Source organism: Eschscholzia californica, unplaced genomic scaffold (assembly GCF_041429995.1).
Source record: "Eschscholzia californica isolate CP2 unplaced genomic scaffold, dmEscCali1.0.p SCAF_4, whole genome shotgun sequence".
NCBI classification, from domain to species: domain Eukaryota; kingdom Viridiplantae; phylum Streptophyta; class Magnoliopsida; order Ranunculales; family Papaveraceae; genus Eschscholzia; species Eschscholzia californica.
Genome location: NW_028238461.1, coordinates 53,978,884 through 53,993,927, shown reverse-complemented (window position 1 = coordinate 53,993,927; position 15,044 = coordinate 53,978,884). Strand labels below are relative to the sequence as shown.

The following is a 15,044-nucleotide window of genomic DNA, read 5'->3' as shown; positions in this document are numbered from 1 at the left end:
ATGACTTTTCTTCAAGTCCCACTTGTCTCATATTGGGTGCTTCTATAGGCAGCCCTGCTTTTTTGGCTTTATCATTCTATGGCACCTTACCATACTAATTTTGTCTGTCAGTAGTTGGAGCTCTCCTTCACTTCTTTTTCCTCTTCTTCTTCATCGGCTTTTACAAAATGTTCATTCATTAAAGAATGAGACTAAAAAGGCTTCAAAAGTTTTCAAATTTTTACGGAAAATGGTTTCTGAAATTCTATTTTTCATGACTTCATCTTTTAATTTAATATTTACAAAAAATCCAGAATCCTACAAATGTTTTTATTTTATCGATTTTGGATTAACTTCTAGTGGTTTTAGAGTATTTAGTAAGTAGTATACGTGGAAATTCTGAGTTGTCTTGGATTCGTACCAATCCGAGAGGTCTCGAACTAGACAACCCCAATACCGTAGGCAAGGTCTCAGACAGGCGAGGAAAGGACGCCGACAAAGTCTTTTGGTCAAACTCTACTGACTGGAGTCTCCAGCTGCGTGCCTAACCCGCCCAACCCAGTGGAGTGTGCCCGTGGTCACTCAATCCAACCCGTTTCCCACTCCTACATTTTCGATAAGGCAGAGTTTAATGGATTAGGCCATGATTCAACATGGAAGATGAGTCTTTCAAAAAAAAAAAATGTCATTGCCATGTCAGGGAACTGTGAAAAGTGAACATATATAACCTTGCAATAACATGATCACCTCACTCACACTAAGCAAGAGACATGGAAGATCCATAATTACCCGCTCACGGAATGTCACCACCTCGTCTACTGTGGGAAAAAGGAACAGAAGGAAACAACCATGCATGTAGTCTAATGTGGTAAAATGGAACAGAAAGAAGCAACAAATAAAGTCGTGTATTAACACTAGAAAGACCCAGGAATTACACAAGCGATGGATGTCACATGTTGGGGCCGTTCTTCAACCACGAGTAATGATGAAGGTTGCTTGATCTCTTTAGATTCTTCCAACCAGAAAATACATACCTCAATATCGGGTATATTGGTATCACTGGTACCTAAGGACCATCAGCAGCAGCAACAGCACCGCGAGATTAAGAACACATTGAAGATCATCATATGATAAGGTGTGCTCAAGTGGAAAATGACAGTAACTATAGTATCATAGTATAGACTCCTCCAGTCTTCTGTATGGACGAACAAAAAGATTAGGAAACAAATGCTGAATTTTGTAGTTAGTAACTTCTCTGTCAAGTTACGAAAAGCTGAAATCAATGAGGCAAGTTACGGGGAAAGGGAAATCGAGTACATCCCAACTTCCCAAGCCGCGTGCTTCCAGCTCTTATTGGATGCATTGGACCCCCGAGGATGTATAGCTGTTGTTATCCTCAGAACGAGGGTTGCACTTTGTTAACCTGTATGATCCTGAAAATACTGCTTAGATACAAGAAGATTCGTGGTAGGTTACTAAAATTTTATTACGCCAAAGAGTTTTCATCTGAGAGAAGTAACTAAATATAAGCAGATATTTTTATGTCAGCTGGTCAATGAGCTCGAGAAGTAGTTTAATAATGTTTCTACCTCGTCAACTGCATAACAAAACCAAAAACACATAGTTTTATTCAGTTAACCGGCCAGAAGATCTCCAATAACTGATAAAGCATAAAAGCCATAAATTAAGAAGCTGTAAAAGAATATAAATCTTAGGAAGTAGATTTTGAAATAACAAAAGATACATAACAATAACTCAATTGCAGAAAAAGATAGAGACATTGATCGTATTCGTACATTATTCCAATTAAAATTTCAATATACTAACGAATTTTGAAGCATATTAAATTCTCCATTGATACTCTCTGCTTCCTTCTACTTTTGCGTTTATGCTTAAATTACCAGGTACGTGGACGTAGCGATTAGTAACGACCAGATATGTTTTAACTTTATAGGATATATATGTAACTTATAGAATATGTGTAAAACTAAATCTGATACGAGCACACATTCGGCGGCAGATAACAACAATCTTTCCAAGTTCTAAATTTGCATTAAAAAAGTGCTTAAACAGGAAATTTTGTTTACAGCATATACCTTTTGAACTTTTATATATTTATTGTTTTGTTCCCTTATATAACGACACTCTAAATATCAAAAGTAGCAGAGAATCTAGATATTGGTCAAATTAGAATATCTTAAGTAGCGACTAATTAGAATCATACATATGGAAGAAACCAGTATCCTATTATAGCGGGCGGCGGGCGTTACTGATTATTTTTATCATCTATTTATCATCAATGTTTTTGGGTACTGATTAATTCACAGCTAAGTGCCTCTTAACCAAAAACTCACTGGTCCCTATACTATACTATATCTTTCCCATTGAAAACCAGGAATGGAAATAGCAAAATTCGTTAGAACCTATAAATAAAGTATCTAATGGAAAACTTCAAACATTTTATAGGATATGCATTCAAGCTCTAAATTTCCACAATGTTGTTAAAACAAAGAATATACTTGTACCTTTTGAAAAAGATTTAAGCATTTATTGTTTGTTTCCTAGTGCAATCCTACCAACACAATCTTTAAAATTTGGAATATTCATTGCCATTTTATTAGGCTAGAGAGTTCATAATTCTTGCAACTGAGCCTATAAAAGTGAACCAACATTAGTTCATTTACGTACAATATGCATATTCTAAGTAAACTTAGCATGCATACATCTATTTCTCTATTCTTGTTTCCCATCTTTTATTCAATAACTTAATCTTTTTTTTCTTCATGATCCCTTACGCCAATCAATAATTCTAGACATGGAGAAAAGTAAGGGCAAGAAGAAAAAGAAAAACTTACGTCATACGAAGATCGACTTACAAGTTGAATCAGAGGGTTACCTTGACCATATAGGTTGACAGCTGATTCGTGAGTCGAATTATTCTCAGGTATGTCTTTTTGGCACTTTACTTGCATTCCTAACAAAAGTTTATTCTACTATTTATTACTTTACAATGTTTTAATCAATTTATTATCTTATTGTAAAGAAAGATTAACCACCATTATGACTTTCAGTCTCATCTGGTAACGACTCTCTCCTTGTTAACTCCAACCACTTATAGAACGTGTTAAGGTTTCCCTTGATCTTTTTATTTGTTTCTTTTGTCTGCCCACAGACTTGTAAGATCGATGAAGGTTGAACAGTTATTAAACATCATACAATGGCTCATTTAATCAATAGCTATATAGCTTTAAAAGCCATGCTTCAACTTTTTACAATCCACAGAACTTTTTGCAGGAAAAAAATGAGATTCAGAAAGAGAAACAAAAAATGCACAGGGAAAACAACAGTGAATAACGTTCTGCAATCGGACGGACAACCAGTAAGTTTTTTTAAGACTACTGCGAAGACGAAGAGAAAAAAGGCCTACCAAAGAAACAGAAGGTATGAAGGAAGATAAATTTGAAGAAGCAAAGGGAGCTGCAGTACCTAATTCTTTTGAAACCACCATTGATGATTTATCAAAAGAGCTACAAGAAAAAGAACTGGAAGGAGAAGTATGTCTTCTGGGAGGAACAAAAGATTTCGGAGAAGATACCAATGGACTCCAAAGAACTTCAAATCATTAGTTTTACGCTCATCACAATATTAGCCACAATAACGACTTGCTCTCTCATGTTATTTCACACATGTACTACTTGTTCCATTTCAATAATACTAGTTCGTTCCAATAGTAATGAATTATGATGAGAAGAAAGACAAGATTTTTACTTGTAAGTTATGTCAACTTACCACAATTAGCATTAGGAGAAAATGTTATTGCAGTACTTTTTGGCTCTTCACATTATTAGTTTGATTAATACGTTAAAGCAGGGAGATGTTAATTTGCTAACTTATCCCACTAGTATTTGAGTTTTGAAGATACGTTGTTCTTTTCCCTCATAGAAGATCAGTCCGATTACCGTCATTTCATTGCTAGAGCTAGTTACTACGTCTTCCTTACTAAAATACTAGAAACATAACTAAGAAGGTCCAAAACAAAAATATTTGGAAAGTGTGATCATTTTTACCCAGTAAATATCTTCCTCGTCCTCAACCACCCATAGTTTTGCAGAATCCTATTGCTCTTGTGAAATGTGCTATCTGGAAGCTGTGCACATTACCGAGTAGTGACCACTTCCCTGTATATGCGCCCATACCTAGAAAAAAGATTCTAAGTTAGAAGCTCCAACCAAAAATGGAAACATCTGTGTAAACTCTTCGAGTATTCATATTCATGAATAAATTTAAAATGTGGGGATAACTAAAATGTTAAAATATAGTCAAGTACAGTTAAGAAAAACTTGAGCACCTATACATTGAGCCTCCAGATCCTCTACCAATAGTTAGTTTTACTGCTAAATAATTCATGACGCAGTATAATGAGGGACGGAGCTTAAAGTCCCGAAAAATACTGTAAGAAGAAGTTATGATCTATGTTATAAAATGACATATGTAGTAGTTGGTAATGGTAAGCTTAGTACAAGGGAGTTAATTGACCGATCAACCTCCAACATGTATCGGAAACACACTTCCCAATTTAAACGTTGTCTCTTTAAGCTCAACAAGTTCAAAGCTTCCAAAACAGCTTTAAATCCTTTCAATTATGACAATTTCGACATTGGCGAAACAAATAGGATATATGAATTGCCTGTTTGTAACAGTTCCAAGTTCGTGTAAATCAATTGTATATCAAATAAAATAACATACAAAAGTTTGTCCACATAGAGGCGGTGGATCAAGTATGTTACTCAAACTAGAAAAGTACTAACAGAGAGAAAGGGTTTCGATGTGTTCCTGACTTCCTTCCTTAATCACAAGCACTACGGAACCAACTCATGCATAAGATCAATAGGACCATTAGTAATGGTACAGATGGGGAAGGCCTAGAGTCAAGGAAAATGTGTAAAGAAGGCTAACGCCAATAATATTAGGCATCTACATCCTATCAACAATCAGTCTGGAACACATGGGAGTTGTGCGCAAGGAAAGAGAGTGCACAAAATCAAGGACAAATTAAAGATGAGTGAATGACGGAATAAGATATCACATATGCTTCAAACTCAAAGGGCGTAAATAGTCGCCGCAAAGCGTTGATGGGCGTAGAAGTGTCTGTTTGTTATTCACTTGGATGCACAAACAAGAACTTCCCCATGTCCTCTAAAGCACCATTATCTACTTTCTGTTGAGAGCATCTAAATTTTTTTCACTTCATTACAAACCCATAAATAAAATCACTAAACCACCAAAAAGACAAAAACCTTGTTCAAGTTTTTTATGAGGAAGGAATGGAGAAGACAAGTGGTTCTGACCTAGCAGTACAGCACAAGCAAATCTTACAAATTTCATATTTAAACAGTAAAAGATATCACTTCAAGTGTACCAAATAAGTTTGTAGAACGTACGTACGATTTCTCTCTATCTAATTGTGGAGATATTGCCGACATTGATCTTATTCTTACATTATTCCCATTGAAATGTCAATAAACTAACGAGATTTGAAGCATATTAAATTCTCCGTTGATACCCTTTGCTTCTTTCTACTTTTGCTTTTCTGTTTAAATCACCAAGTACATGGCCATAGAAATTAATAACAACCAGATATATTTTAGTTTTATAGGATATATTTGTAACTCGTAGAATATGTGTAAAACTAAGGCTGTACGAGCACACATTCGGCGGCAGATAACAATACATATCTATTCAAGTTGTGCTAAAGCAGGAAAAATTTACGACATATAAATTTTGAAAACACTTTTGAATTTTTTGATATTTATTGTTTGTTCCCTTATATAACGAGATTTCAAAATATCAAAAGTAGTAGAGAATCTAGGTATTGGTCAAAGTATAATATCTTAAGTAGAAAGTAATTAGAATCTTACACAATGAGTGGTTTTATTGCACATATGGGGGGAATCAGTATCCTATTATAGAGGGTGTTACGTATTTTTTTACGTCTATTTATCAATGAATTTCTTTGGGTACTTATTATTTCACAGCTAAGTGCTTCTTAACTAAACCTAATTAGTGAGTACTCTATACTATATTATATCTTTCCCAATTGAATACCAGGAATGGAAATAACAAAATTCATTGACCTATAAATTATAAAATGGAACCCCAAAAACATGTTATTGGATATGCATTACAGTGTTGTTAAAACAAGAAATATACTTATACCTTTTGAAAAAGATTTAAACATTTATTGTTTGTTACCTTATGCAATCCCACCAACACAATCTTTAAGATTTGGAATATCCCTTGCTATTTTATTAGAGGCTAAAGAGATTATATTTCTCGCAAATGAGCCTATAAAAGTGAACCAACATCAGTTCAATATGCATATTCTTAGTTTACTTAGTATGCATGGTTGCAAACATCTACTTTTTCTTCTTATTTCCTATCTTTCATTCAATACCTTAATCTTTTTCATCTTTTTGTTCCCGTCTGTCAATCAATAATTCTGGAGATGGAGCAAAGTAAGGACAAGATAAAAACAAAAAGAAGCCTCGTATGAAGATCGACTTACGAGTTGAATCAAAGACTTACCTTGACCATCTAGGTGAGCAGCTGATGCATCAAGAAAATATTACTCCATATGAGTCGTATTATTCTCAGGTACAAATTTTTGGCAATTTACTTGCATTCCTAACAAATTTTTATTTTAGTAATTATTACTTTACGATGTTTTAATCAATTTATTAGGTCTTTGGTAAAGGGACCGGTCTCTAGTGTATCGGGACACGATTAGTAAAGGGACATTAGTCCTTTTAGTGGAAAAACTAAAAAAATCATCATATATTCACTTTCGAATGACAATATTGATAATAATTTCATATTTAAAATTAACCACAAAAAGATAAAATATTTTAATAGTCAAAATCTCTTTCTCTATCTAAAAGCACGGAACAAATGATGAAATAAAATTTGACAAAAAAATTTCGGACAACGTAATCGAAATATGCGCAACATTTCGACCACTATTGTTGAAATATGAATATTGATCGAAATTTTAGGCATATTTCAACCACTATGATCGAAATATGTTTAATACTTCGACCACAGTGGCCGAAATTCTGGCGATAAATAAAAACAAGTAAACATAGTAGCCGAAATATTTACTTTTTAAGAGATTTAATCAACATTGTACACTAATAGGATTAAATAACAAATGTCTTACATAGGAAATAAAGAGATGAGAACAACTTAAAAGTAAATAATAATGTAGTGTTTATAGGTGATGGTTGTTTTATAGAATAGGTTGTTTGTAGATGATGGTTGTTTTTAGGTTAAAAATAGGATTTTGTTTAGGATTTGTGGATCCAAGGAAGGACATGAAAATAAAAGAAAACTTGGATACTTGTATGGTTTTAATCTTAGTTTTTATCCAAATAAAAATTAATTTGTTCGATTTAAATCTCTAAAAACAATTTCTATTTTCTAATTAGTAAAGGGACTTTAAATATGAAAATATGATGTTTTGGCCATGTCCCTATACTATTTATCCATGTCCCTATACTAACCACCATTTATTATCTTACTATAGGGCAAGATCGCCACCATTATGACTTTCTCTCTCATGTTCTTCATGCACAAGCTCTGGTTACTGAGGTCCTCGTTTTTGGATGGGTTTCTTTATCCACTTCATCTAGAACCGATACGGAGTGTCTGCCGTCTGGGACACTTTTCCTTGTCATATTGTTATCTTCGACATTGTGATCCTTTTACATTCATCTGGTAATGACTCTCCCCATGTCAACTCCAACAACATAAGATTGTAATGATCATAAGATTTCTAACTTGCAAAAAAAAGGTTATGTATTAACATGTGTCTTTAAGGCACATATAAAAAAAGAAAATTCTTTTCGGAAAGGGTTTTCCCTATCATGTATCTTTAGGATACATGTTAAGACGAAACTTTTTTTTGAATAGAAATTTTAGATCAATACAATCAGTGAGTGGACTTGTTAAAACTAAATTAAATAATTTATGACTTATCGTGTGTCCTTAAAAGACATAGTAAAAATACTCATTCGGAAAAGATTGAAATGTAATTTCGAGGCACATGCTAAAGTATACCCTTTTTTTTCGTTTTTAACTGATATATAAGGAAGCGGGTGCAATGAGCAAGGAAAGTTGAACTTTTTTATTCTTGTTAAAAGTAGAAAGAATTCACAATTAAACCTGTAAAAGTTCAATTCTCTTTACTGATTATACCTGTTTCGAAATTTAATTGTTAAAATGAAGAAAATTTAGATTACGACATATAAAAAGACTTCATAATTTAAATTAAAAATAAAAAGACTTCATAACTTAATTCAGTTATAGAAATTGAATATTTTCTCTATTGGAATATTCAGTTATCTAAGTTGAATATTTTGATTGGTCGAAAAGAATAAAGTTAAAAATAAAAGTATAAAACTTCTCTCACGTGTCTTGAATTAATTAGTAGTACATGTGTGAAATAACACGAGCAATTAAGTCATTATGGTGAATAATATAGTGATGCACATACAAGTATAAAACTAACTAATGGTTTCTCTGCATTCGAATGACAACTATCAAAAACTTCTTGAGATATATAGCTAAGAGAGAAGCTCAAGAAACATTTTTCGACAATGAAAAATTTACCTAAAAAAACCACCCACACAGTCTTGACAGTCCTTAGAGTATAACAAAGATCCATACACGTCCTTATGAGTAATCTATATTCCATCGCAGACACACCATTAGTAACATCAAGGACAACATCAATCCCGCCTTGTTTCATCCAAAAATTCGGTAGGAGCCCGCGATAATGAAATGTTGTCATTACATTTGAACTTATATAAGTGTGTTCAATGTTTGGACAAGCAAATACTTTCAAACTCCGAAGATATAGATCCACAAAGACGTTCATACCCATGATAGCATTACATTTAACGATCGTTAACTCTTCGAGATGGTATAATCTTTCTACCATAGTTCGAACTATTTCTTGAACGAATCTATTAGCTAATTTTAGGTAAAGGTTTTAACGGAGTAAAGTATATTTGTTGACGATATATTTCTCCGACTAAGCAAAATTCCCTAATAATCTTAATAACAGATTGGAAACCCATGTATGAGAGGATGTAATAATTGGTTTTCAGGAAGAAGGAAATTCATTTTTAGCTTCATTTCTCCATCAATGGAAGCTAAAACAAAAATGTCATAGTCAAACTCGAACCGAATAATCTTATAATTTTGTAGGTGTTGATCAATAAAAGTTTTGTAAGGTTGTCAAACTTCGATCTCCATCCATTCTGTCTTGAGGAAGAACTCTATTTTCTTCTTCCTCATTGGATTTGTTCTTTATTGAATGTGTTTCGCAAAACACTATAGTTACTTCTACGAGATGGATAAGTTTATGGGCTACACATTCAGTAAAAAACAAATCTAATGAGGAAGAAGAAAACAAAGTTCTTCGTCAAGACAGAATGGATGGAGATCAAAGTTTGACAACCTTACAGAATGTTGAATCTTTTATTGATCAACACCTACAAAAGTATAAGATTATTCAGTTCGAGTTCGACCATGGTATTTTTGTTTTAGTTTCTATTAATGGAGAAATGAAGTTAAAAATGGATTTATCTCCTCCTAAAAACCAATTATCAAATCCTCTCATACATGCGTTTCTAATCCGATATTACGATTATTGGAGAATTTTGTTTAACCGGAGAAATATATCGTCAACAAATATATTTTATTCCGTGAAGAATCTTTATCTGAAATCAGCTAATAGATTTCATTCAAGATATAGTTTCAACTACGTTAGAAAGATTATATTGTCTTGAAGAGTTAACGATTGTTAAATGTAACGCTATCAAGGGTATAAACGTCTTTGTGGATCGATATGTTCGAAGTTAGAAAGTGTTTGGTTGTTCAAACTTTGAACACACTTATATAAGTTCAATGTGATGACAACATTTCATTATCGTGGACTTCTACCGAATTTTTGGATGAAACAAGGCGCGACTGATGTTGTCATTGATGTTACTAGTGGTGTGTTTGCGATGGAATATAGATTACTCGTCAGTACGTGTACGGATCTTCGTTATAATCCAAGGACTGTCAAGACTATTACTTTGTGTGGGTGTCTTTTTGAAGTAAATTTTTCATTGTCGAAAAATGTTTCTTGAGCTTCTCTCTGAGCTATATATATAGAGAAGTTTTTATAGTTGTCATGCGAATGTAAGATAAACCATTAGTTAGTTTTATGTGCATCACTATATTATTTACCATAATGACTTAATCTCTCGTGTTATTTCTCTATTGGAATATTCAGTTAGTTTGTTTTAAACTTTTATGTGCTCACTATATTATTCACCATAATGACTTAATCTCTCGTGTTATTTGGAATGCAGATAAAAATCTTGTCTTATTTCTCTCATGTTATTTCAGACATTGAGCCTCTAGATCCTCTACCAAGAGTTAGTTTTACTGCTAATTAATTCATGACAAACGTATAATGAGAGAGCGAGCTTAAAGTTACAAAAAATACTCTACTAAGAAGTTATGATCTATGTTTTAAAATGAAATATATAGTTGGTAAGGTTAGTAAAAGGATTTGATAGATTGATCACCTCCAACATATATTGGAAACACACTTCCCAATTTAAATGTAGTCTCTTTAAGCTCAACAAGTTCAAAGCTTCCAAAGCAGCTTTAAATCTTTTCAATTATGACAATTTCGATAATTACAAAACAAATGGAGTAGGATATATATATTGCATGCTCATTACAACCGCTCGAAGTTCAAGTAAATTATTGTATTTCAAATAAAACAACATACAAAAATTTTGTCCATATAGAGGTGGTGGATCAGGTATGTTACTCAAACTAGAAAAGTACTAAGAGAAGAGAAAGGGTTTCAATGTGTCCATGACTTCCTTAATCACTCATTATGGAACCAACTCATGCATACGATCAATAGGACCGTTAGTAATGGTACAGATACGGAAGGCCTAACCTCAAGGAGACTATGTAAAGAAGGTCTAACACTTACAATATTTAGAAAGAGAAACTGAAGATTCATAGGGAAAAACAGCACAAGAATCGAACTACCTTTAGAAGGAGAACCACTAAGTTTTTTATAAGACTAGTGCAAAGAAGAAGAAAAAAGTCCTAGCCCAAAAACAAAATATGTTAAGGAAGATCATTTTGAAGAAGCAAAGAGAACCTATAAATCTATTTTTTTTGGAATTTCCATTGATGATTTATCAAAAGAGCAGGAAAAAAATTACTTCTGAATGAAACAAAGGAACTAGAAGGAGAAGCCTGTATTCTGGAAGAAACAAAAGATTCAAAGAAGATACCAATGGATTCCACATAACTTTAAATCATTAGTTTTATGCACAGATGTACTACCTATTCTATTTCAATAATACTAGTTCTTCTTTCCAACAATTAATTTGAGAAGAAAGACAAGATGTTTTACTTACAAACTATATCAACTTAGCACAATTAGCATGTGAATTTTTTTAAATTGCAGTTCCTTGGCCACTTCACAGTTATGAGTGTGATTCGTATATGATTTATGCGAGTATATGTTAAGATGCTCACCTTCCCACTAGTTTTTTTAATTTTGAAAATACGTTTTTCTTTTCCCCTCCCAACGAATATCAGTTCGATGACCGTCATTCCATTGCTTGAGCAACATTAACCAAATCCCACTAGTACGCATACTATACCATTACTACTACGTCTTTCCGTACTAAAGTAGTACAAAATTCAATACAATAATATTTGGAAAGTGTAATAATATTTACCTTTTCTCTATCCCTCGACCACCCATAGCTCTCTGGGATCCTATTGCCTTTGCGAAATATGCGAGTACATGTTAAAGCCGTGCAAATTACCGCGTGCCAACCAATTCCCTTATAATTCCACAAATACCTACAAGAATATTCAAAGTTAGAAGCTCCACCCAAAATTGGAAACATCTCGGTAGAGCAGACCCTCAACACCACTAACTCAAATGTCAAGATTATATCTTAACATTTTAACAGATAACTTGTGATGGTGAAACCCCACTCCCAAATTGCTTTAATCTACATTGTAGAGACTGATACCAAGTATAACAAAATAATGATGATGATAATAAGACCATACTTACTAATTGACTTGAAACCCTAAATAAAACCACATGACAATGTCAGAGTCAAGCTCTAGAGTTGAAGCCCAAAAGGGTAGATGATTAGAAATTTAGATCCTCCCATATTACAAGTTATAATAATGTGATTAGCACATACCCAAAGTGGATTACATTATCGCCATTCTTTTGCATAGAAGGATTGCTAAATGTGTAGAGAAAACAAGGAAATCAAATGAATAAAACAAGAAGAAGAAAACCATTAATTAATAGAGGGTTTTTTTAACCCGCGAATGTATCTAGTGAGGAAGTTGTTTTTATAAGAGGTCAACTTTACGAAATTATCCCTATCTTTTTCATAATGACGACTGGAACCCTGGAAAATCTGCGTTTCCTTTGCTAATTAATTTCATTTTTCTCCTTTTTTGGTAGGTTATTACTTCCTATGTTGTTTTTTTTTTTGTACTGTTTTTCATTTTGTAGTTTCTTTTAAGAAACATAAATGACAATGGGGACTACATGAAATATTGCCACACAAACCTTGAAGGTCGTGATAACTACTTCCAATCTACTCGACTACAACTCATACGTTGTTGAGAGGATATCCTCTCACAGACGAGCGAGAGAGAGCTTTGAACTGAGAAGAAACTTAATTGGAATATGACACTCAACAAGATCAATTCTTATTAGTGAAGAACAAAACAGAAATTGAAAGAGGATGGTTTCTGCAATAACCCACTAATCGTTTGTTCCCAACAACAAAATGAGTTCACCAAGAAAGGATCCTATGCTACTGATAAAGTTGTTGGATACAACTAGATATGATGTATGAAATAAATAAATAAAATCTCAACAATGATCTTCAGGGCCGACTTTTCACCTGTTGTTAGTACCTTCGAAACCCACGATCATGCATCCGTCTAGAAGGGCACTCGTAAGCAACATGGCCCCCGTCCACCACTGTTGTTGCAAATGACAATTGATACACAATCACGACTCATGTGCCATGGCTGGCTGCAATTGCGACAAATGATGTCCTGAAAGGACCTACCAACAATTCGCGGTAAAGGGCATGGTCGTTGCTGCGGAAACATCTAGCACCTCGAGTGCTCGTGCTCTTATCTCTATGGGGACTCATATTAAACAATTATCCCAACCCAACTGCTCCAAAGATCCAAAACCAACAAATTCAACCGCCCAGAATCACCAAAACCTCTCCTCTTTACCTGTCTACATTACCACACAAATCAAACATTCAAACCACCTCTATAAGCCTTGATCCACATACCAAAACTTTCACTGTCCAGACTCACAAAACCCCACCTCACCATATCAATCACTAACCCTCACTAGACGAAATAAAAAAGGAAAATTAATAATTATATATATATATATATATATATATATATATATATACAGAGAGAGAGAGAGAGAGAGAGAGAAAAAAAACACCACAATAGAACTCCAGACAACTCCTAAACTGTTCAACTCATGACAATTTCGACATTCACGAATCAAATAGGATATATGAAATAATTATGAATTGCCTGTTCAACTTCTCTCCTTAATCACAAGCACTATGGAACCAACTCATGCATAAGATCAATAGGACCATTATTAATGGTACGGATGGGGAAGGCCTAGAGTTAAGGAAAATGTGTAAAGAAGGCCTAACGCCAGTAAGAGTGGGCATCTACATCCTACTAACAATCAGTCTGGAACACATGTGAGTTGTGCGCAAGGAAAGAGAGTGCATAAAATCAAAGACAAATTAAAGATGAGTGAATGAATGAATAAGATATCACATATGCTTCAAATTCAAAGGGCGTAAATAGTCGCCGTGAAGGCTTGACGGGCGTAGAAGTGTCTGTTTGTTATTCACTTGGATGCACAAACAAGAACTTCCCCATGACCTCTAAGGCACCATTATTTACTTTCTATTGAGAGCATCTAAATTTTTCTCACTTCATTCAAACCCCATAAATAAAAGAGTTAATTCCTATATGGCCCCCTACTTTGTGACCAGCTTCTTTTATGGCCCCCAAATTTCTGTAAATTCAAATATGGCCCCCTATTTTCATGGAAATGTCATAACTACCCTTTCCATTAATATATTTTCAAAATAAAATAAAAAACAAAATCCTAAATTCCACCTCACTTCCCTCTCCACCACTCATCTCTCTCCACGTCACCTATCTCTCCAACTCACCTCTCTCTCTCTCCAAGTCACACTCTCATGAAGGTCGCCGGCCGGAAAATTTTCCGGCCGGGGACCTTCAAACTTAAAAAAAAAAATTTTTTTTTTTTTCACTCACCTCTCTCTCTCTCTCTCTCTCCAAGTCAGACCTCACATGAAGGTCGCCGGCCGGAAAATTTTCCGGCCGGCGACCTTCAAACTTAAAAAAAAAAAAATTTTTTTTTTCACTCATCTCTCTCTCTCTCTCTCTAAAAATTCCGGCGAAGGGGGTTTCCCTTCGCCGGAATCTGGTCTGTTGAAGAACAGACCAGATCTGGTCTGTTCTTCAACAGACCTATTCTGGTCTGTTGAAGAACAGACCGATCTGGTCTGTTCTTCAACAGATCCGGTCTGTTCTGTTGAAGAACAGACGGTCTGTTCTTCAACAGACCGAACTGGTCTGTTGAAGAACAGGCCGATTTGGTCTGTTCTTCAACAGACCAGATTCCGGCGAAGGGAAACCCCCTTCGCCGGAATTTTTAGAGAGAGATGAGTGAAAAAAAAAAAATTTTTTTTTTTAAGTTTGAAGGTCGCCGGCCGGAAAATTTTCCGGCCGGCGACCTTCATGTGAGGTCTGACTTGGAGAGAGAGAGAGAGGTGAGTGAAAAAAAAAAAAAAAATTTTTTTTTAAGTTTGAAGGTCCCCGGCCGGAAACTGAGAGTGTGACTTGGAGAGAGAGAG

General features: G+C 34.3%; 1 long non-coding RNA gene across 2 annotated transcripts; it reads right to left on the bottom strand.

The window, feature by feature from the left end:
- Positions 1-646: 646 nt before the first annotated feature.
- LOC147546217 (uncharacterized) lies at positions 647-12,549 on the bottom strand. Of its 2 annotated transcripts, XR_015223780.1 has the most exons (5): positions 12,288-12,549; positions 11,805-11,931; positions 4,047-4,175; positions 2,505-2,631; positions 647-1,576 (listed from the first exon to the last, which is right to left on the bottom strand). It is a non-coding gene; the product is annotated as an uncharacterized LOC147546217 (long non-coding RNA). The 2 variants fall into 2 exon arrangements; XR_015223779.1 differs by lacking the exon at positions 2,505-2,631 and having other exon boundaries at positions 12,288-12,504.
- Positions 12,550-15,044: the final 2,495 nt, after the last annotated feature.